The sequence below is a fragment of the Prionailurus viverrinus genome, chromosome B4 (genome assembly GCF_022837055.1).
Source record: "Prionailurus viverrinus isolate Anna chromosome B4, UM_Priviv_1.0, whole genome shotgun sequence".
NCBI classification, from domain to species: Eukaryota; Metazoa; Chordata; class Mammalia; order Carnivora; family Felidae; genus Prionailurus; species Prionailurus viverrinus.
The window spans coordinates 59,918,058-59,942,458 of record NC_062567.1 but is presented as its reverse complement, the minus strand read 5'-3'; the positions used below and the strand labels follow the sequence as shown (position 1 = coordinate 59,942,458).

The 24,401-nt window shown below is 40.7% G+C and overlaps 1 long non-coding RNA gene across 1 annotated transcript; it reads right to left on the bottom strand.

The window, feature by feature from the left end:
- Positions 1-3,938: 3,938 nt before the first annotated feature.
- On the bottom strand, positions 3,939-19,466 carry LOC125170053 (uncharacterized). The gene is made up of 3 exons (XR_007153876.1): positions 19,415-19,466; positions 16,230-16,349; positions 3,939-4,190 (listed from the first exon to the last, which is right to left on the bottom strand). It is a non-coding gene; the product is annotated as an uncharacterized LOC125170053 (long non-coding RNA).
- Positions 19,467-24,401: the final 4,935 nt, after the last annotated feature.

The window sequence follows — 24,401 nt, the reverse complement described above, 5'->3', positions numbered from 1 at the left end:
GGAAAGTAATACTTCTCAACAACTCCCTAAAAAGGTGATTAAGAGGATTCAAAAGAATAATGAATGTAAATGGGAAGTATGCATCTGATACAGAGCAGGAGCTTAATAAATATTTGGGGATGAATGAATAAATGAATGAATGAATGGACTATGGGAGTGGATTAGCCTTGTGACTCTCTAAGCCATACAATCTTTTTGATTCTTTGAAATAAACCTGGGACTGAGGAGTTAAGTAAGAGTCATGAGGTCTGAATTGAGATCAGTTCTTTATTCTGAGTTGGTTTACTTTACCCCTTCACCCTTCACTTTCCTCACTTATGAATAGGGATAACAACAGAGTCTACTTTGTAGGATCGATCTTAAAAGCATTTGGAATGATTACCATCATGGAAAATCCCCTGCCCATTTGGAGCAACTGCATCCTACCCAGTCACTGCTGTCTTCTTTTCCCAATCAGTCAGGTCCAGAATCTCCTAAATTGACCCTTGCCATTAGTAAAACCTTCTCATATCCAATCCGAACAGTCAGCTGATCTGTCTAAAATGAAAATCTGGTCTACGGCCATACCACCCTGAATGCTCCTGATCTCGTCTGAAGTAAAAATCTGGGGGCACCTGGCTGGCTCAGTCGGTAGAGCATGTGACGGTTGATCTCAGGGTTGTGAGTTTAGGCCCCACATTGATCGTGCATGGAGTTTACTTAAATTAAAAAAAAAAACAATAAAAATCTAAAAATAAATAAAATGAAAATCTGATCCTGTTACTACTATCTACAGGGTAAAAATCCAACTTTCTTCTCAAAGAGAAAGCTCTTCATAATCTGGTAGTACAGTGAAGAGAGCAGAATTCCATCTGTATTCCTTACTTGTAGGCCTTAGACAAACCATTTAACCTCCCTGTGGCCCAATTTATTTTTCTAACAAATAAGGATTTAATAATGGTGTGGTGGTGAATGGACTCTAAGATTGCTCCCAATTGAACCTACCTCAGGGTACACTCACCCTTGTGTAATCCAGTCCCTTTGAATGTGCGTGAGACCTGTAATGCTTCTAACCAAAAGAATATGGTAAAGTGGACAGGATGTCACTTCCAGGAATTACATTACATAAGACTGCAACACCAGCCTGGCCGGGACATGCTATAGATCTTGCTCACTTTGAGGAGGGAAGCTTCCATGTTGGGAAAGCCCATAAGATAAGGAAAGAAGGAGGCCTGTAGTTGATAGCCAGCAAGAAACTGAGGACCTTAGTCCAATAGTCCATAAAGAACTGAATGTTGCCAATAGCCCTGAAAGCTTGGAAATAGATTCCCCCCTATTCAAGCCTCAGCCGAGACCCTAGCCCCAGCCAGCACCTTGATTGCAGCCTTCTGAGACTCTGACAGAGCATGCAGCTGAGCTGTGCCTGGACTCCTGACCTACAGCAAGTAAGATAATAAACGTGTTGTTTTAAGCCACTAGATTTATGGTCATTGTTATGCCATGATAAATAACTCTTACAGGTGCCTTCCCAGAGCAGGGATGGCTGGTGCTCATCGAATATCCATGTGCTTCTCTGCATCTCCAAATTTCATTTGCAGTGAAGTTGGGAATATATGACTAGTTCTAGCCCACAGACTGAGCAGAAGTGACTGCAAGCAGTTATGAATCAGAGTATCTCTTCTATCCCTTTTCCTCTGTGCTGATGGCCTTAGAGGCCACATGATCCAGATGTCATGGCTACTAGATATAAGTAGGCTGCCTGGCCCACGTTGGACCTTTAGAGATGAAAAATAGACTTTAATTATACTAAGTCACTAAGAGTTTGGGGTTTGAATATTAACCTTGATTAACAAAACTACCCCCCCAAGAGCTGTTATAGGATTAACCATGATGATGTACAAAAACAAAAAGTGTAAGTTGTACAAATCGACACTCAATAAATTATGCCACTTAAACTTTATCCAGCCTTGTATTCTACAAACCTGTACTTTTGAACTAGTTTTTAGTCCTACAATCGCACCATGTCATCTCAAACCTTCATGCTGTTCCCTCTCCCTGGAATGCTCTTCCCTGGATCACACATCCTTCAAAATGTGGCTAAGATGGCACCTTTCCTGGGTTAGGTGTGTTCCCCTTTTCTTTCTGCAGCTGAATGTTTAGTCCATCTGCCACACTAACCACACTGTACTTGCCACCTCCCAGGACAGGTGGAGAGCACCTTTTCAAGGGAAGGCTCAGAGGCTCTGTCACATTGAAGGCACTTGATAAATGTTTGTCATTTACCATGTCAGATTTACATCTTTCCTCATTACATACCTAGTTGAAGTGGATTTTTTTAAAAAGCTTTAAACCATTCCCTTTCAAGATTTTCCCATGACCCCCCAGCCCAGGTGCTTTCATCAGGTAAAAGAAGTGTTAATATTCTTTTTTTTTTTTTTATAATTTTTTTTTCAACGTTTATTTATTTTTGGGACAGAGAGAGACAGAGCATGAACGGGGAAGGAGCAGAGAGAGAGGGAGACACAGAATCGGAAACAGGCTCCAGGCTCTGAGCCATCAGCCCAGAGCCCGACACGGGGCTCGAACTCACGGACCGCGAGATCGTGACCTGGCTGAAGTCGGACGCTTAACCGACTGCGCCACCCAGGTGCCCCAAGAAGTGTTAATATTCTATTGTCTCCCATTACTCTCTATTTTAGATTGAGCTCTAGTACTCCTTTTATCCTTCTGTCATAATTTCAGTTCTCAACACTGTAATCATGTCTCCAAACTCTCTCCCTACTTGTGAAATAAAGAGTCACACAGAGTGTTCTAGGGTTCAGTCATGACCAGGAACAATGGAAGACTGTAGGCTATTCTGATTTCTTTGTTCTTGAACCTGATAGTGGTCTCTTAGCTTCTTGTCTCTGGGCCCAAGCATTTATCCATCTTAATTTGTGTACTCTTTCGTATCTTCTCCCTCCAACTTATTCAAGGTCAACTTGTTGAGAAGGAAGCTAATTTTATCTCTATGTTTTCTCTGAGATATGTAATTTGAAATTCTAGTTCTAAATTTTAGTGAGGTCCTCCCATACCTCTCTTCTGGACCTTGGTGAAAAAAGGTGTAGCTGTACTGAGCTCAACCTCTCTAGGTCTCAACTTTGCCCCTCAAAGTTGGCAGAGAGTAATTGCTAACCCCCACATACAACTACAATGTTCTCAGGAGCTTGAACAACAAGATGTGCAAATGAACATACAGTCTTATTAATGGGCTCGCAATAGTTCACAGGTAGAAGTTAAGATGGCTATTCTGATTTTTTTGCTGCATTTCATTTTGGCACATCCAAGGGACAGTATTTTCCTCTTTAAGATGCATTGATTTTCTTAGGCATTATTATATCAGCTGTTCATTTGAAATAGAGCTCTCTATAGACATGCCATGGCCAGTGACCAAGGAAAAGAGAAAGTATGTCTCATTTAGAAAATTGCTCTCGAGATATGATACCCAAGTATCAGTGAAGAGCTGAGATGTGTCTTAAAGCACCTACGCTATGCCCCAGGGGCTTAGTAATGGTAAGATATTATCTTTAATAATGTTAATGAAAATGATATCTTTAAATAGCATTCTCCAATTTTCCAAGCATTTTCACAGATATTATTACATTAGATCATTGCAGAAATTCTGTTCTTAGGTGTAGTGTGTGATTCCTATTTTAAGATGTGGACTCAGAGGACTTCCTCATATTCTCACAGCCAAAGTAAGTAGCAGAGTTGGAAAGATCATTTGGTATTTTTCACCCTGAAGCCACTTCTATTTTTATATAGTATCGTATGTTTTTCACTATATTATCTATAGTTGCGAATAAGCTTTACTTTCCTCAAATAAGTCTTAAAAATAAAATTCTTTCCAAGTTGTGTTTGATTTTATTGCTCTGGGTTTTAGCCACATAAATAAACATCTAAGCAGTGATCTCTCGTTGAAGGTTTTATTATTTTCCACTGGCCAGTTGCTCATTTGTCCTTAGGGCTGCAAAGCTGGGGCCACCCTCAGCTTCTGGAGACTTCCCTCTGGTCCTTGCCTGTGGTCCTACATCTTGGAGCCAGCATGTTGAATCTCTGTCATACTTCCACTCTCTCTGAGTTCCTTTTCTGCCTCATATCTTTTGGCTTCCTCTTCTTCCAGCACAAGACTGTTCTCTGTTCTTAAAGGCAGAAGATTTTCGTTGTGAGGGCTGTTCCAAGGTTTCAAAAAGAGAGCAAAGAGTATTAGCAGGTTCTTTTGACTAGGAGATCCAAGCTATGTTCTCCAATATCTACTTTATAAGTAATATGTGAGAGTAATGTTTTCATCTCCTTATATTTTTAGCTCCCATCTGCCTGATTCTTATGTGTAACTTGCAGTCAGTTCCAAATTCCAGTGAGGAAAGGATTGTTATTTATTGGTTTCCCTCAAATCCCAACACAAATAAAACATGGACAAGACCAGTAGCCTCTTCAGAATTTTTTTTGTGATTTTTCTATGCTTTCTGTATTAGTTTTCTGTTGCTGCCAGAACAAATTACCTCAACCATAACATCTTAAAGTAACAAAAACTTTGAGGCCTGCCTAAGAATTTTTTGTCTACTCTGAAATCGTAAATATTTTCACATATGCTTTCTTTGAGAAGCTTTTTAGTTTTTTGGTTTTGTATGAGATCCATGATCCATTTTAAGTTGAGCCTTGTGTATAGAACCAGGTAATGGTATGGTATGGTAAACAGCAATATTCGTTTTTCTTTTCCTCATGGGTATCTAGTTGTTCTAGCGTCATTTGTTGAAAAGACTATTTCTTTTCTGTTGAATTTCCTTGGCAACTTGTCAAAAATCAATTGATTAAAGTACAAATAATATGTCTACTATGCTATACTTTATATAAGGAAAAGGGGGTATAAAAAATTATACATGTAATTGCTCACTTACACACCAAACATACAGAAAGGATAAACTGAAGCCTAGTGAGATTTACCTACAAGGAGCAGGAAAGAATGGAGTGCGAGAGTGGGGGAATGGGGACCAGCTAGTGGGACTTGGTGGGGAGAGACACCTTTCTGATGATAACTTTCTACACAGCTCTGACTCAGAACCATGGCGATATTTCACAAACTCAAAGAATACATAATTAATTAAAAATCAACCGGGAAAGGGGTGCCTGGGTGGCTCAGTTGGGTATGCATCTGACTCTTGATTTCCGCTCAGGTCCTGATCTCACAGTTGTGAGATCCGGCCCCATGTTGGTCTCCATGCTGAGTGTAGAGCCTGCTTAAGATTCTTTCTCTCTCTTCCTCTCCTTTGCTCATGCATTTGCATGCTCTCTCTCTCTTTCTCTCTCATTCTGTCTCAAAAAAAATCAGGGCACCTGGGTGGCTCAGTTGGTTGAGTGTCTGACTCTTGACTTCAGTTCAGGTCATGATCTCATGGTTTGTGAGTTCGAGCCCCACATTGGGCTCCGTGCTGACAGTGTGAAGCCTGGTTGGGATTCTTTCTCTCCCCCTCTCTCTCTCTCTCTCTCTCTCTGCCCCTTCCCCGCTCACTCTGTCTCTCTCTCAAAATAAATAAATAAGTAAACTTGAAAGAAAAAAAATGTTAATGAGCAGGGATATAAGGGAACTCAAAACAGAATACAAACATTAAAAAAATCAAATTTAACTATTATACATGAATAACGTAACTACACTGAAGGGGTTGTAGAAAATACTAATCTCAACAATTTTGGAAAACAGTATTTTTGCTTTTTATTATAAAACCAAAGCAAAAAGCACTAGAACTATAGACATATATTGTACTTGAGTTGGTAAATTGGTTTCTCAAAGGAGTGTGGTAGGTTAGCAATTCAAAATCTACCTATGTGTACATGAGGATTGAAAAAATAAGTGAAAATATTGTGGATAATAAGAGCCAGGTTGCTCATGATCAGAGAAAAAAGTAACAAATAAAAAAATGTAAGACCCCGTTGTGTAGGATTAGAATTACAGACATAAGAATGAGCTCATGAGCTTTAATATACACACATATAGATAGATATGGAACTAAATATATGTAGGTAGGAGTTAGTGTGTGTGTGTGTGTGTGTCTGTGTGTGTGTGTGTGTGTGTGTCTGTGTGTGTGTGTGTACACCTCTAGGAAGGGCCAGGATTGGCAGTGGCATTTGTACCTGAGTCTCTCTGACAACAGACTATAGTCTGCTCACCCCAGTACCTTGCACCGCCCTATCTGCCTACTCCTTACCCTGCTTTATGTTTTCTTTCATATCCTTGGTAATGTGAACAGGTCTCCCACACTCAAAGGCTGAAGACACTGAAAGAGTGAGGGAAATGCTCCTTTGCAATGGTATTGGAGTTAACTCTGTTTTTCCTTAGATTGATTAGCTGCAAGTTTAAAATTTCCAAATGTAATTGCCTTTAAAAATTGGTTAAATCTGGAAAGGGGTGGGAGTCTTCAGCAGACTGGCAGTTATGTGCAGATTGTTTGACTTCAATATATTTATAGAAGCTGTGTCTGTCACCAGGCCTCTGGGAACACTTGTACTATTTAAAATATAAATTAGAAAAATATGCTGACGGAATTGTCTGCCCTGAGGAATTTTCCCCTAATCATAGCCCTCATGCCAATGGAAGAATTTCTTCTTGGCTATCCCTTTCTAGACAGAAGTTGGAGCATGCAGCTGAGACTTAAAAGTTTGCTAATGCTTAAAAATTAACCAGAAATGCTTTGTCCCAACACACGTTCATTTCAGGCTGGAGATCCCCCCCCCCCCCGCCCGACAGCATTTCCATTCTTCCTTCCTCTTCTCCTTTCTCCCACCAGGAGTGCCCCCCTTCCCCCTGACCTCCCTTCTCCCACATCCCTTTCAGACGTCTGTGGCTTTGCTGTGCTGTCCCCTTCTTGAATGACCTCACTGGTTCCTTGTAATGACCCCTAAGGTCCTAAGACCCTGTCAGAATCTGGATGCAGCCAACTCTACTGAGCTCCTACTGTCCCCTCCTCCTCCTAAGTCCACATGCCCCACATTTGCATCTGCTCAGTTCCCCACCAGCTTTTACTCCCTGCTGCTGACCAGGATCCAACACACTCCCACTCTGGTCTTGGCCAATTGGTGAAGATCCCACAGAGCTCCTGTCAGGGGTGACCTGCTCTGCCTCACATAGCTAGCGGTACTTTATCTGTTTGCATGGGCTCCTTGCATAGAGTCTTTGCTGTTACTGATGCTCATTGTGTATATTTCCTGCCAACCCAAAGCTCTAGGAGAGCACAGAGTCTGTGATAATCGAGGTAAAGTGCCTGACACCCTGCCTGGCATGCACACAAAAAAGCTTTTGATAAATAGAGGTTTTCACTTCTCTCTCCTACATTAAGAAACAGTTATCCACAATGCCTGGCTTTTAGTAGATGATCAATAAATATTTTTAGATAATGTACTGTGGCAGAACTTGTTAGAGAGAAATTTGAACAATTAAGTATTTAAAAACATTTCCGGACTCAGATTTTCTATTTGGGGAGTCTAGAGCCTGGGTGTGTGTTAGGTACTGTTCTCAACAGCAGTGTGATACTGTTATAATCACAATCCTAGGCAGATCCTGACTTTTAGCCCCAGAACCCACCAATGGAGATGCATCCTTACAATGCCTATGTGATATGCACTCCACCCTCTCCAACCTTATCTACTTTTTCCCCTCTTTCCCACTCTTCCTCAGCCATTCTGTCCTCTTCGATGTTTCCTCAACATGCTAAGCATGATTCTGCCTCAGGGCCTTTGCACATCCACTCTTTGTCCATAATACTTTAAGAGATCTGTATAGCTCTTTCCCTTCCCTCAGTCAAGACTTCTCTCTATATTATCTTCTCATTGGGGCCTTCCCTCACTATCCTATTTAAAATTGCACACAGACACACATATCCTTTATCCCTCATTCCATACTTTGCCCTCATGAGCCTTTATTACCTGCTAATATACTATGTAATATATTTATATTGTATATTTTTTTCTACTCTCCTTCCACTGCTATGAAAGTTCTCTGAGAGCAGTGATTTTCCCCCATTTTATTATCTTCTATATTCCTAACCTAGCATCCATAAGTAGATATTTATTGCAAAAATGAATGAAAGCAATCAGGTAGGATACCAATTTCCCCTGGTTCTGTAAAGAGGTACATCGTTCATTTATGGCCTTCTCTGTTTGACTAATATAGTCTCCCAATCACATTGACTAATGAACAACATTTGCATTGCATTGAGATAAGTTACTTAAAATTTAATTAATTCAAATCAATTTATTTTAAATAAATCAAAATACTTTTTTGCTTCTCTTGCATCTAAACATTGTTACCCAACTTTGTTGTTACAACCATAGCTGCTGAAATAGAAGTCTGGAAAATACCAAAATTATAGAAAAAGTGATCATTTCAAGGAAGGCTATAAACATATAAAGCAGAATGGAATTTGTACTACACAAACTACTTTTATTCATTAATCCAGAAGATATCTACTGAGAGTGTATCATGTTCCAGGCCAGTTCTAGAAGTTGCAGTCACAGTAGTGAACATGACAGGTCCTGTCCTCATGAAGCTATGTCCACAGACAACGAACAAAGCACATGTTTCAAGTTAAGGTCAAGGCTGGAGATAAAATTAATGTGATATGAGAAGATACAGAGTGGCCCCTCCTTTTCTCTGCCATTGTAGTGTGTGTGGTTGACTGTTCCCTGCCATGTCTTTTCACAAGACTTTCAGGATCAAGTGATTCCTGGTCAAGAAACAAAAAGAATCATCCTGTTCCCCAGTGGGATTTGGATGAAACCTGGTAATAAAATCAGTTACAACTCCAGGAAGAGACACTGGAAAAAAACCAAAGCTGGATCCACAAGAAATCGCCCATGAGATGGCACACGTATTCATGTTCATCAAGGTCACTTGGTCATACCATATCACTCTCTAAACATCACTGCTACTTGAACAATTAGGTGTGTTTTACTGGGAAAAAAATGTTTTTTCTCTATTTCTATGCTTCTGCACTAGTAGGTTTGTGTAGTAATAAATATGTGAGACCTTTTGTTTGGGGGGAAAAAGAGTCATGGGATGTATTTTATACGTGCTGGTCAAGAAAGGTAGAGTAGAAGGACTTTGAGCAGAAATCTGAATGAGGTGAGGCAGAAAGTCATATGATGTGGGAACAGCAAGTGTAAGTTCCTGAGGCAGGAGTGAGCTTGATGTGTTTGCCATCCTCATCTCCTTCACTGCTGCTGATGGTTTTGTGAGACGGGCATAAAAGCTTACGTGGACCTGTGCATCCTCGGGGAGACATGGAGAACGGCAGCAGAAATGGGAGCAGGTCTCAGTTTCTCATTTTTACAAGAGATGGAATCAGTGCCTTGCTAATGTGGTCCTAGAACTAGCAGCATCAGGACCACCTGGGAGCTTGTTAGAAATACAGATTCTTGGGTGGCACCCCATACTTACTGAATCAGAAATTGCAAGATAGAGCGTCAAAATCTGCCATTAAGCAAGCCTTCCCTGTGATTCTGATACACAAAAGCTTGAGAAGGTTTGAAAAAGATGATCTTAAATAGCTAAACTTCAATATTCTTATTAAAATGAAACCAAGATCCCAGACTTTAGCCTCTACTACAAAGCTGTCATCATCAAGACAGCATGGTATTGGCACAAAAACAGACACATAGACCAATGGAATAGAATAGAAACCCCAGAACTAGACCCACAAACATATGGCCAACTCATCTTTGACAAAGCAGGAAAGAACATCCAATGGAAAAAAGACAGTCTCTTTAACAAATGGTGCTGGGAGAACTGGACAGCAACATGCAGAAGATTGAAACTAGACCACTTTCTCACACCATTCACAAAAATAAACTCAAAATGGATAAAGGACCTGAATGTGAGATAGGAAATCATCAAAACTATAGAGGATAAAGCAGGAAAAGACCTCTCTGACCTCAGCTGTAGCAATCTCTTACTTGACACATCTCCAAAGGCAAGGGAATTAAAAGCAAAAATGAACTATTGGGACCTCATGAAGAGAAAAAGCTTCTGCACTGCAAAGGAAACAACCAACAAAACTAAAAGGCAACCAATGGAATGGGAAAAGATATTTGCAAATGACATATCGGACAAAGAGCTAGTATCTAAAATCTATAAAGAACTCACCAAACTCCACACCCAAAAAACAAATAATCTGGTGAAGAAATGGGCAGAAAACATGAATAGACACTTCTCTAAAGAAGACATCCGGATGGCCAACAGGCACATGAAAAGATGCTTAATGTCACTCCTCATCAGGGAAATACAAATGAAAACCACACTCAGATATCACCTCATGCCAGTCAGAGTGGCTAAAATGAACAAATCAGGAGACTATAGATGCTGGTGAGGATGTGGAGAAATGGGAACCCTCTTGCACTGTTGGTGGCAATGCAAACTGGGGCAGCCACTCTGGAAAACAGTGCGGAGGTTCCTCAAAAAATTAAAAATAGACCTACCCTATGACCCAGCAGTAGCACTGTTAGGAATTTACCCAAGGGATACATACTGAGTACTGATGCATAGGGGCACTTGTACCCCAATGTTTATAGCAGCACTCTCAACAATAGCCAAATTATCCAAAGAGCCCAAATGTCCATCAACTGATGAATGGATAAAGAAATTGTGGTTTATATACACAATGGAGTACTATGTGGCAATGAGAAAGAATGAAATATGGCCCTTTGTAGCAACGTGGATGGAACTGGAAAGTGTTATGCTAAGTGAAATAAGCCATACAGAGAAAGACAGATACCATATGTTTTCACGCTTATGTGGATCCTGAGAAACTTAACAGAAACCCATGGGGGAGGGGAAGGAAAAAAAAAGAGGTTAGAGTGGGAGAGAGCCAAAGCATAAGAGACTCTTAAAAACTGAGAACAAACTGAGGGTTGATGGGGGGTGGGAGGGAGGGGAGGGAGGGTAATGGTTATTGAAGAGGGCATCTTTTGGGATGAGCACTGGGTGTTGTATGGAAACCAATTTGATAATAAATCTCATATATTAAAAAAAACAGTATTGCAACAGAAAAAATAAAATGAAACCAAGAGCACAAGTTAGGTGGAAGCAGCCTCCATGCTAGGACGGCAAAGAGAAAAATGTGGACGGTACCCTTAACTCAACACTCATATGCAGCATTTCTCTGCCCCTCCCCCCAAGAAACGTTCTGCAAATCATTTATAGCCAGGCAGTACCAGTGCTATTCTTTTGGAAATTCTCTCAAAAATGCACACATTATCTGTATCTCCCTCTCTCTGTGCCCTCCCCCGCTCATGCTCTCTCTCTCTCTCTCTTTCTCTCAAAAAATAAATACACATTAAAAAAAATTTTTTTTAATGGGGCACCTGGATGGCTCAATTAAGCATCTGACTTCAGCTCAGGTCATGATCTCAACAGTTAGTGGGTTTGAGCCCCGCATCGGGCTCTGTGCCGACAGCTCAGAGCCTGGAGCCTGCTTCGGATTCTGTGTCTCCCTCTCTCTCTGCCCCTCCCCAGCTCATGCTCTGTCTCTGTCTCTTTCTTTCTCCAAAATAAATAAACATTAAAAATTTTTTTAAATGCACACATTGTGCAAAGATCCATAAATGCTTATGAGCAGCTTTAGAGGATGAAAAAAAAGTAAAGGATCAGAGAGAGTAGTACCTGTGGCATCGGGTGACCTGTTGAATAACCCATGGCATCCTCCTTAACCTTTCATATCGTAGAGCTTTGGTTTTGTTTTGTGAATTTGGGTGTATGGCAGTTCAAGGACATGATAAGCTCCTTGAAATTTTATGCAAAATTGTATGTTCATGTTCATTTTTCAGAAGATAGGGTCAGTAGTTTTCATAAAATATCCAAAAGCGTCCATGACTCAAAGAAGATTGAGAACAACTGTATAAAAAAGGGTGGCTGTTGAACTCTGGCCAGATATTAAATACAGCTTGAAAAATCAAAAAGATTGGCTTTATTACCCCATAGCCTCTTAGTCTAAATTCCAGCATGGAGAAGAATTAGCTCTGTGGGTGGCATTTTTCTCTGTATATACAATATATCCTTTTAGGACTTATAACCTCATAAACAGCAATTTTATGCCTGTCAGTATTGTTTTGGCTTAAGAGGGTGGGGTCACAAATTCTGCTGGACTCATTCCAGATCCACTGTCTTGTTTCCATGGCCTCTGTGGATGACACTAGGTTTTAGAGTCTACTTTTCAAAAAACCTAAATAAGGACACACATGCACACGTAAAGTCCAACTCAATTTTGTTTTCACCCCTGAAGACAAAGTGTCATAAGCAAGCTGGCTGCTACTATGTGGTCATACATGAGTTCTTTTTTTAAGTCAGAGAGTCAGGAATCCAGAGAGGGAGTTTATTGGGAAAATAGTGGTAAACTTTTAAGGGGCTGATCTGTACTGTTTGTGGTCAAATCCAGATATCTCTCATTTAATGTCTTAACTGGGGGCAGATTTCATGCCTTACTCTTATGTCAGGTTCTCCAGACGGCTGGGAAGAGAGACGTGCTCAGGTTATCAGGTATGTGATTTTCTTGTGAGAATAGATGGAATGTAAAAGTACAAAAAAAATCTAAACTGCCTCATTCAAAGAGAACAGAGCCTCATTTGTAACTGTTTATTTGCTTATTTACAGTGGTAGATCTAACGGTCCAATAGCCATTTTGGCACAGGGAGTGGAAAGGAGCCAACCCAAGGTACAGAATCTCTGCCTGAGTTCTTGGGTCTCTGATCCTCCCTTCCCTTCTTTGCCTTTCTTCTGGACCCCCCCCCCCCAACCTGGTTCTCCACTCTTCTCCCAAGGGCATGGTTGCTCTTCACCACCTTCACTCTTTGTATCTCTAATCTTCACTACTGTACCAATAGGCCATACCCCTGTGTGCATGGCAAGCACCCCAAAGGACAAGATCTGATTGGTTGGACCTCTCTCCCTCTTGGATACAACGTCTCCACTGGAAAGAACTCTAGAAACAGTCCTTTGGATGGTCATCCATTGCATCAGACGGCCCATTCCTGGGTGAGCGAGTGTGGTTACATTTATCATGGTAAAAACCACTTGTGAATGTTTTTATAATCCCAAGAAAAAGCAACTGTCTTCAAAACGAGGCTAAGTATATATGGCAGGATGTGGTACGCAGAATATTATCCTCCAAAGAAGTCCACATTCCAATCCCCAGAATTTATGGCTATGTTATCCTACATGGCAAAGGGGAGCTTGCAAATTTGACTAGCTTAAGGATCTTGAGATGGGAAGATTATACTGAATTATCTGGGTGAACCCAATAAGAAAGGCACACAGAGATTTAAAAATGCTACCCTCTGGCTTTGAGGATGGAGGAGGAGGCCATGAGCCAAGGTATGCAGGCCACTTATGGAAGCTGAAAAAGAGAGGGAATGAACTCTCCCTCTAGAACCTCTAGAAGGAACAGAATCTTGCCAACACCTTGATTTTAACCCAGTGAGACTGTGTCAGACTTCTCATTTCCAAAACTATAGACAGTAAATTTGTGTTATTTTAAGCCATTAATTTTTCTTGGAAGCAACAGGAAACTAATAGGCCCTCAAAACATTCTCTCTGAAAACATCTCATAGTGATTAAAACAAAAACAAAAACAAAAACAAAAAACAAAAAAATGCAGCTTCAGAGGGAATTATAGATTCATTCATTTTTACTACATTCTGGGCATAATTTATCTGCTACTTTCCTACATATTCACACAGACTTTCCCATAATCTGTTCTTTATTGGCTTGGCTGTCTACTAGCCAGAAAACTTTGATGTCACTTAAAGTTTGGTTGGACTGACCCTGCCTGTCCCTACCCATCCTTCTTACACCTGCAGGGACTGGGCATATAATCCAAACTTGGCCATAGTTGTTGACCCAGGGATAAACACAGAGCACAAACTTAAGATTCTCTGGCAGTCGTGGAAGAAGACACTCTTCAAGCTGGTGGCATATGAGCGCTGGGCTTTATGTGAGCACCATACTGCTGTATATAACGAGCCATCTGAAAATGGAGACGTGGAGCCCTGACTTTATCGTTTTAGCTCCTAGACCGAGCTCTGCCTGATGTTCGTCTCAATCTTGGCCTTTCTCATTAAATGGGTTCTACATTTAGCCCATCAACACATCCTGCTAGCTTTGTGTTCAAAATACATCCAGAACCCAAGCTCTTGTCAGCACTGTGCTGCTGCTCACAGCACAGCCAGTCATCTCCCTGGGTCCCTTTGGCAGCCTATTACCTGGGCCTCCTGCCTCTGCCACTGCCTCTCTTCACTCTGTTCTTAGCCGGGCAGCCAGGACAACATTCTTGAAATGTCACTCAGATCACGTCACTCCTCCATCGTCTCCCCTCTTCACTCCGAGTCAAAGTCGGAGTCCTTGCAGTGGTCCACAGGAGCCTCTATCAGTGGCTCTCCCCTGCCTCTTATCTTTGTGACTTCCCAACCTCAGGTCTTTACTCAGATGCCATCCATGTTGCCTCCGGCTTTAGCTTTCTTCACAGCGCTCTTATGATCTACATTTTATTCCTTTGTGCTAAAAGACACATTTGGTGCCTTGCTACAAATTACACATTTGTCTGTCAGCACATTTGGTGCCTTGCTACAAATTACAAAACACTGACCTTTCCTCCAGGCTAACATTGCAGCCCACTGAGATTTAAGGCTTGGTGATAGAGTTCCAATCTGCTTTCAGCCCCGCTTGCCCTCTCCACTGGGCACTATTGAGCTTTGCACAGACTGTACAGTGTGTGTGTGTGTGTATCAGCCTGTATCTTTTATTGTCTGTTTCCCCCCTTAGAATGTATACTTCATGAGAACAAAGATACTTGGTTTTTTAAAATATTTTGTTAACTATTGTATCCCCAGGTTTTAGAACAATGTCTGGTACATGATAGGAGCTCAAGAAATGATTGCTAAAACAATTAATATGTTTTTATGTTTTCTTTTTTGCTTGAGCTAGCCTGAATTGGTTTTCTGTCACAACCAAGAGTTCTAATATATCCACGCAATGCAATGCTCAAGTATTTATGTTGAACAGCAGCAATGACATAAATTGCTGTCCTCCTGAACAACTCATTTCATGTTTGGATATTTATGCTTTTGTGAAAATTCTTTCTGATATTGAACTGAAATCTACCTCTCTGAAAATTTCATACATCTCTTACTTACAGATTAGGCAGCACAGAAGAGATTTAATTTTTCTATCATATGACAACCCCTCAAATATTAGAAGGTAGCTATTATTACCTTTGTATCTTCTCTTTTCTTGATTAAAAGCCCCCAATTTCTTCCACTGTTTCTCATACAATATTGTTTTAAGAAATATTATTCTCCAGGGCACCTAGGTGGCTCGGTCGGTTAAGTGTCTGCTCTTGATTTTGGCTCAGGTCATGATCTCACAATTTGTGAGTTCGAGCCCGGCTCTGGGCTCTGCACCGACAGCATGGAACCTGCTTGGGATTCTCTGTCTCCCTCTCTCTCTGTCTCTCTCTGCCCACCCACTCTCACTCTTTATCTCTCTCTCTCTCAAAAAAAAAAAAAAGAAACTAAGAGAAAAAACGAAATCTTACTTTCCTTGTTAACCCTATTTGAATGTCGTCAGGGTTTGTTTGTTTGTTTGTTTGTTTTGTGTGTGTGTGTGTGTGTGTGTGTGTGTGTGTGTGTGTGTGTGTTCCTCCAAGTCAGAACTGAATGTAACACTCTGGGGATTCAACCAGTACAGGGTAGAGCAAATTTATCACCTCTGATCTTTAAGGTATTCTACTTTCATTAATACAGTCAGTCTATGGTCAAATTAACATTTGGGGAAAGTCAAAACATAATAATGATTTACATTGAACTTACCATGAATAAAAGCCCCGAAGTCTTTGTCACACAAGCTGTTATTAAGCTGCACTAAATCCCATAATTGGACAATTGGCACTTTGGACCAAAATTGCCTGCACTCAGATGCTTGAGCCTTATACAAGTCTCTGTCCTTTGCAGCTTTGTGTCAGCTTCATATTGTACAAAATTCTGTTCTTTTCATCCAAATCCCTCCCTCCCCCTCTCGTCTGACCGCCCTTCTTTCACTGGAGGGTTCTGAGACAGAAAGCAGTCGGCTGTCCCAGCTTCACATTCTGGGGCCATATGGCAAGTCAGGCTTACTCATTCTGGGCACACACTTCATGTCCAAAACCCAGCGTCCTCCAGGCACCAGAACATACTTGCTTTCCAGCCCCGGTTCTGTGTCTCATTCCAGGGATTTGCTTAGAGCCTCAGTCTTCTCCTCTCTCTTCTTGCTATGATCTTCCCGGGGCATTGTAGCCTTTCTGCTGATCCTCTTTCTGGTGAAAGAAGACTGAGAATCAAATGGTGAACCCTGAGATGCCAGCACTTGCTTGCCAAAACTTTTGAACATTAGCCACCCCAAAGCCCCACAACAATAGTCTATATTCCTATTGGGATACTCACTATTTCTACTGAGAACCATATTCAAAATAATTAGAAATTATTATTCTCTTTAGAACATGCTAAGTGTATGAATAAGTGGACAAGACAGAGGAGACCCAATCAGAAAGGTAGGATAGATGAAGACCAAGAGATAAAATAATTTTGAAGACAAAATTGCCAGCCAAATGTCAAATAATTTGAGCTGAGGACGACACAACTATTGTTTGATAAGTGTCTCTGATATCTACAGGTTTAGTCCCTGTCTTCAGTACATTAGGGCACAAACACTGAATATCTTGAATACCAATTTAAAACTGTCATTTTACATGCATTGAAATGACTCTATCTTTGGTACACAGCTATATTGACCATCACGTGCAGGTCTCTTAGAGCAGGAGAATGGAATAGAAAACCAGAAATTCTTTTTGTATTGACAATGTACAACTGACAGAATGAGTAGTTTCCATTACTTGCAGGAAACAGAAAAATTCAGAGCTGCTAACCCTTATTCCACAGAATCAGGACAGTCATGGGATTGTGACAGGTCTACAGGGTGTTCAGGACATCTCCAGTCTACGTACAGAGGGAAGGGCAAAGCAGGCATTACCATCTCGCAGGTTCAGTGCAAACTTTGGTCTTTGGGTGATGCCTCTGAGAACAGCTCTGAGCTGGGCCATAAGGAAAGCCGGGCTGAACAAGGGGAAGCGGTGGGTATTTATCACTTTCCTGCAATGCAGCATCTATTCTTTTCTTTTGATGACACTACTAGTCTTTTAAATAAAAGTGCCCTGGCCTCACCTAGCCAAGGGTAGGGCAGTGACTCATATAGCACAGTTTGGGTCTTCCCGGGACTTTGAATCTTGAATGCCATGTTGCAAAGATAGAAATGAAAATGCAGATGCTCAGTCATTGCTGGTGTTGTCCTGGCTCCCATCTCTTCATAAGGCTTGCTCTCTACCCTCTCTAATCATCCCAAAAGCTACCCATTGTCCTACCAATATATTTCCTTCTTGCATGATAGTCAGAACTGGTTCTATTGCTCACAACCAAAGAACCCTGACTGATACAAATACCACGCCCATAGCTGGACTAGTCCCTTTTTTATCCCCCAACCCCAGCCTGTCTTTTCCTTAAGGAAGCCTGGAGAAGAGAAACCCCAAGCATTCTCCCCATTTCCTCTGATGTTAGTATCAAAGCAACTGTTTCTCCTCTGACACTGATTCTCTTCACTCCAGTGCTCACCTTCATTTCCCACAGATTATGGCTTAAGTCATAGCAGAAAGGGAGAGCCTGAAAATCACGTGAATATAAATTGAACTGAATTTGTAAATGAGACAAAATTAGACATACACACATGCTATCTACAAAGGTTGGTAATGAAATAAGGATAGACCACATGAGGCAAAAAAACAAACAAACAACAACAACAAAACCAAGAGTATAATGTGTTCCAGAGAGAAATGTGGTGACAGTTTTGCCAGAAACCCCAGCTATAATGAACACCTCTTTATTATCACTTTTCTGGCCATCCTGGAAACAGCCAAAATCTGAATGAATACCAGGATATATTATATTACCTTCTTTTTGTATTACAGTCAGAAGTTGTTTCTGTTTACAATTACATTTTTGGCAGGCCTTATTAATTAGTACTGCCAAAACCAATCATCTAACACCAGATCTGATCAAGTTACTGTCTGCAGTTGTGGTAGGTCCTGAGACATGCTGAGTTTCCAACCAAGCTTCATCCTAAACTTAAATGGCATCTGTTTGATCAGCAAACATACCCAATTCTCAAGTTAATTAATGTTTATATGTTTCATCTTCCCAACAAATCTGTAAGCTTTGAGAAGACAGGAACCACTGTGTCATGGAGAAAGCATAGACTGAGGACCAGACAGAACGGTGAGCCCCAGCTCCATGTCAGTCCGCCATTTGCCACCTGTATTAAGTTCAGGCAAGTCATCTAACCATCTGAGCCTCTATTTCCTTATCAGAACATGGAGAAAAGAATAACCGCATGATGGGGTACCTGGGTGGTACAGTCGGTAGGTTTCTTGACTCTCAGTCTCAGCTCAGGTCATGATTTCACAGTTCATGAGTTTGAGCCCTGCATCGGGCTCTTCACTGATAGCGCTGAGCCTGCCTGACATTCTGTCTCTCTCCCTCTCTCTGCCATTCTCCCACTTGTGCTGTCTACCCGCACCCCCTCAAAATAAATAAACTTTAAAAAAAATAAAAATTTAAAAAGAGTCATGACATGATTATCAAACCTATTAGTGTATGTTAATCTTCATTCCATTTTTTCTGTTTCTTCCTCACAATGCCTAATGTAGTGTTGTGCATAAAATGGACATTAAGTTGATATCGGACACCATCTGTCCAACATGTATTGAGTACTGTGTACCAGGAACTGCAATTGGTCCTGAGCACACACCCGTGAAAATTCAGCCTTCAGTCAGCCTGGATTCTCCATCATCAGGAATGCAGCTGCTGATGGCTCTTGGCACATGGCTTTCACATCACACAACATCACCATCAGAATGGGCTGAAATTTGTTCTCTATGGTGAGATTCATAATGTCCAACAAGGACTCCAACTGATCAAACCTTGTGTAAGGTTTCCACCCAGTTCCAATTAACTGTGGATAAAAACGTAAACTTCTTGGGGTGCCTGGGTGGCTCAGTCGGTTGAGCGTGCAACTTTTGATTTTGGCTCAGGTCATGAGCATGGGGTCATGGGATTGACCCCTGAATTGGGCTCCACACCAAGTATGAAACCTACTTAAGATTCTCCCTCTCTCTCTTTCTCTCTCTCTCTCTCTGTCTCCCTCCCTCCCTCCCCCTGTGCCCCTCTTCCCCACTCACACACACACACTCTGTCTCTCTCCCTTTCTCTCTAAAAAAGGAAGGAAGGAAGGAAGGAAGGAAGGAAAGAAGGAAGAAAGGTAAAGCTTCCTTACTGTGTCTGTCCCAAGTGCAATCTCATATGTATCCAGGGACAATCAGCATTGATTATAAGAGAGTAGGTTCCATAAGACAATGGTCCCTGCCTCTGATTAGTTCAGTGGATAAAGGAACATTTCCCAGAAGGGCTGTGTACGAAGACGATGCTATTCCAGGCGGATAATACAGCATATATCCATGTCAGTATATCTTAAGAGCAGGGTCTTTGTCTTGTTGGTCTTACTCATCTGCCCAACCCATTGACACATGTGCATGTATATTTGAAATGTTTGTGGAAAGGAAGAATATAGAAAAAAACAGGGAATATTTAATTGCTATTTTTGTGGCAATGACTATACCAACAGTGCAACTACAGTGTGGGATTTAGAGAGGTCATGAAAGAGATAAAAACTTTAATTAGGCCTCCAAGAATGATTTAAGTAAGATTTGATTAAGTAAGGAAGAAGGGAGAAGGCATTTCATAAATGAACCTGGCTTATGTGTTTATGTGAGGAGTGAGGGAAAGCAATCAGGGTTCAAATGGGCCTTATTGGAGCAGTGAGGAAATAATGGGTAAAGATGATAAATCAACTATTGGAGGCAGGCTATTTGAACCCCAAGAAATGGTCTATTCCTAATGTGTTAGTGAGTAGGAAGGCATATAAGTTCTTAATATATATGAATATTCATGAATATTAATTTAGGAAGATTAACAGTTGCAATGCTGAGGAAACTGGTCATGAAGATATTTATCTGGGAAGTTAGCAATGAAACCCGGAAATGACACCCCGAATCAATAAAGAGAAATCACTGATTCGGTGACAGATTGGAGATAGAAGCTCTATTTCAGCAAAGGGAAACTCAAAAATAACTTTAAAGCTGATGATGATGATGATGATGATGATGATGATGATACCCCTGGAATATATTAGATGATAGAGAAAGGAGTTTGGGTTGATAGAAATAACAAGCTTAATTTTGAAATCCTAGGAAATTAATTTTGAATTCTAGAAACTAGCAGAGCACTTGAATGGAGGCAGTCAGTAGACTTCTACAAATATCACCCTGAATTTCAGGTAAAATCTGAAGGTGTCTTTTAGGAAGCCAAAATTACTTTAATAATTTTACTTCACAAGGATGTGAGTCTTCACTCTATGGAAAGGTCTGGACTAGGTGTTCTGTCCAAACAAGAAAGATACAATCCCTGCCTTTTAGCCACTTCCCTTCTGTGAGGGGACATGACAAGCAAACGCTTCACTACGATATCAATAATCCTATGACCTTAGGCTTAGGTTTGTGTTTCTTACTGTGTTTTAACTGAAAAGTGATATTCTACACCAAAAGCAACATTAAGAAATAGTCCTAAACCAATGGGGCGACAACATTTGCTTTCTTTGGTTGTCATGGCAGTCAATCTTGGCATTTCATGGAGAAATGTGCTCTCAAGATTCTGAGCTGGGGCATTCTGAAGTGGCCTCTGTTGGGCTCCAGCAGCCTCTTCAACTTGCTATTATCTTTCACACCATGGCCCTAAGTGCTTAAACTACTCTGATAAAGACAGCTTCCATTTAATAAGCTCCTGATTTTTGGAGCTATATACTCTATGCACATCAGCTCTTTTAATTCTTGGAAGTGCCCACACAGAATCTCAAAGTGATGAGTAACTAGGTTCTATTACACAGACACCTTTCATTCATCCATTCACTCGACAGATATTTATTAAACCCCTGTTCCCATCCAGGTGCTGTACTAAGCCCTAAGGTCAGACAGTCCCTACCCTTATGGAATTTATAATCTCAAGAAGGCAGATATTGCATTATTAAAGAAGTACTTTACAGTATGATATGATGCTTGCTTTTGTTATAGACAGGAAGTTATGGAAATATATATCAGAGGGGATCTAATCTGGTGGGCAGAGAAGGCCTTGCTGAGGAAATAAGTGACCTTTAAACTGAGACTTGAAGGACAAGTGTCACTAGTTTAGCTAAAAGGGGACAGAAAGTGTAGTCCAGGAAAATATACTGAAAAACATGCTGCAAGCTTGGAAATGAGAGAGGACCTAGGTGATTAAAATAAATGTAAAATGTTCTGAGTATTTGGATCATAGAATTGGAGGCAGAGAGTGAGGGGAACTTGACTAACAAATTACTGTATCAGGATTAGAATTTAGGCCTGTTGGACTCCAATACCTGCTCTGGACATTCTCCCCACAGCCTCTTGAAATGTGCAAAATATCCAGATTAGGCTGCCATTTTTGGGTGTCCCAAAAGCCAGGAAGAAATGGATTTTTCATTTCAGGATGACAGCGTAGTCCCATTGCACAGATCTGTAGTTTCAAACAGCAAGAATGAGTTTTTGAATATGCTAACTCTGTTAAGTCAGGACTTTCCACAAGCGACCGTGCTTTAAGATTCAGAGAAAATTCCAGTGGGTTGGAAGGGAATTCAGAGGAGAAATGTCTGGTGGTTTCTCAGGTTGATCATTTGAAAAAATTTGCTATCGATATTCAATTTTAAGATTGAAATTTCAAGTTAATTGTTTTTTTTTCTGTCTGTGAAAATTACTCTTATTTTTTAGAGTAGCTCTTCTGAGAACTGAGACTATATTGTAGAAAGAAGACCATGGTCAGCCATTCTGGTGCCTTTAATCTAGAGAGAGGGTTTAATTTGTAATGTTAATCTGACACTTTTCATTAGCACTATTTTTACTTAAAAAGTATGGGTAAAAAGTGTGTGTGCCATATAAAACTGTTTTGTGGATTATCGTGAAAAATGATTAAAACATAGTTAATGATGAATATATGTGCACTTCTGACAGCAGCATTTACATTGGATATCACATCTCTGTTTTGCTCTTATAGTAAATGAGTAAATCTAATGCTGCAAATTCTCAAGGCAACTGTGGGGAAGACAAGAAAAGTTCAGTCATTAATCACATTGTGAAACTAGACATAGCAGAAAAGAATTGAAACAAAACTCACTGGACCAAAAATAATCCATATTGGAAAGTGTAGATTTGCCTAGTCAGATGTAAGATTCAAGTGATATTTGTTTTTCTGAGCTGTCTCCTGACCTAAAATAGATAGCAGTAGTGAACGAAACATTATACATTTCCTTTTCTGGGCCCAGTAAATTGGGAATTAAAAAAATATGCTTTATGTGTTAGAAGTGCTTTCCCAAAAATTCTTATATAATTCATCAGTTAAAGTTGAGTGAAGCTATCATTCATATTGGCACAGTTAAATATTATATTATGACGATTAAACAGGGGCAAAGATTTATACCATGAGGATATATATAATATAAATGTATAATATAAAATGATGGATATAATCTGAAGTTACTGAAATAATTAAACATATGATACATTCTGCAAAGATTTTCATCATCTATGAGCTCTAGAAATTTTATCATTAAAGTTTCTTTTGTTTGTTATAAAGGATTTCTAGACAAATGTTTTGGTTCTGTTAGAAACATAGATGTAGAAGAGCTTGACAAAATCGGGGTTTATCACAAGTAGATTCCTTTGAAATTCCTTATAGTTAACATGCTAAAGAAATAATACACCACGATCATTCTGCTTTGTTTCCCACCAATGATGTCCCTAAGGCTCATGAATCATGGTTAAGCTTTCTGTTTCCCTTTTCCTTTCACTTAGCCCTACCCCAACCCCCTGGATGGTTTCCCAAGAATGTTTCCTGGCATGGGCCCCTCTGTCAAGTTGCACGCTCCCACCCTGGCCGCTGTCATCAGCCCCACCCTGGAAGGCAGGCACCATCTCCCTGCTGTCTGTCTTTGCCAGGGTGTTCCATACACAACTTCTGGAGATACTTTTTCTCAGTCATGCCATTTCCTGGGTCAGCTTCCGTGCTTCTCTCTCTCCCTCTATCTCTCTCTTTCTCTCTGTCTCTCTCTCCTCCACCTTGCCTCTTCTTTTTCCAACCATCAGTTCTCTGGCATGGATGGACTTCACTGTACTTTTCTTGTATTCATGAGCAAATATCTGTTGAGGGAAGGACAACATGAGACTCATCATATGGAAAGCCCACTCTGGCTACAGTGTGGAAGTTGCCTTGTGGTGGGTGTGCCAAGAGAAACCATGGGGTTGGCTGTTCGGAGTTTACTGCAGGAGCCCCAGCAGGGGATGATGATGTCTTGAAGCAGGGTCTTAGCAGTGGACATGGGGTGAAATAATTGGTTTTGCAACCTATTTAGGGAGTGTGTATCCCCTATTCCTACTGAATGTGACTTCCTAGATGTTCAGTAATTATCTCCCCAAACTTTTAAAATTTTATTTATTTATTTATTTATTTATTTATTTATTTATTTATTTAGACAGCACGAACAGGGAATGGGCAGAGAGAGAGAAAGAGAGAGAATTTCAAGCAGACTCTGCACTGAGTCAGTATGGAACCCGATCCGGCACTTAGGTCATGATCTCACGGTCCCACAAACTGTGAGATTATGACCTAAGCCAAAATCAAGAGTCAGACATTCAGCTGACTGAGCCACCCAGGCACCCCTCCCAAAACTTATTTATTTTAGGAGAAGAAGAGAGAGAATCCCAAGCAGTCTCCACACTTCAATGCAGAGCCCCACACAGGGCTCAAACTCACAACCCTGGGGTCATGACCTGAGCCGAAATCAGGAGTCAGAAGCTCAACCAACTGAGCCACCCAGGCACCCCTCCCAAAGATTTTATCTCCACTTTAAAAATTTCTACTAGATATGTGACCCAATACCCAAACTATGTAATCTATGGACTTTAACGCTTGATGCCTCAATTTCTTTATTGGTAAAGTGAGCCTACTAACATGACCTGCTTCATAGAATTGTTTCAACGCTTACATGAGATATGCTTTAAAGTGGTAAACTCAGTGCTTGGCCCATTGTAAGTGCACAATCAATGTTAGTCACTACACTACTGCTACTCCTAATTCTACATCTGACTCTGTCCTGACAAATCCATGATTCTGAACACTTTGTTTTTTATGCTTTCAGCTCT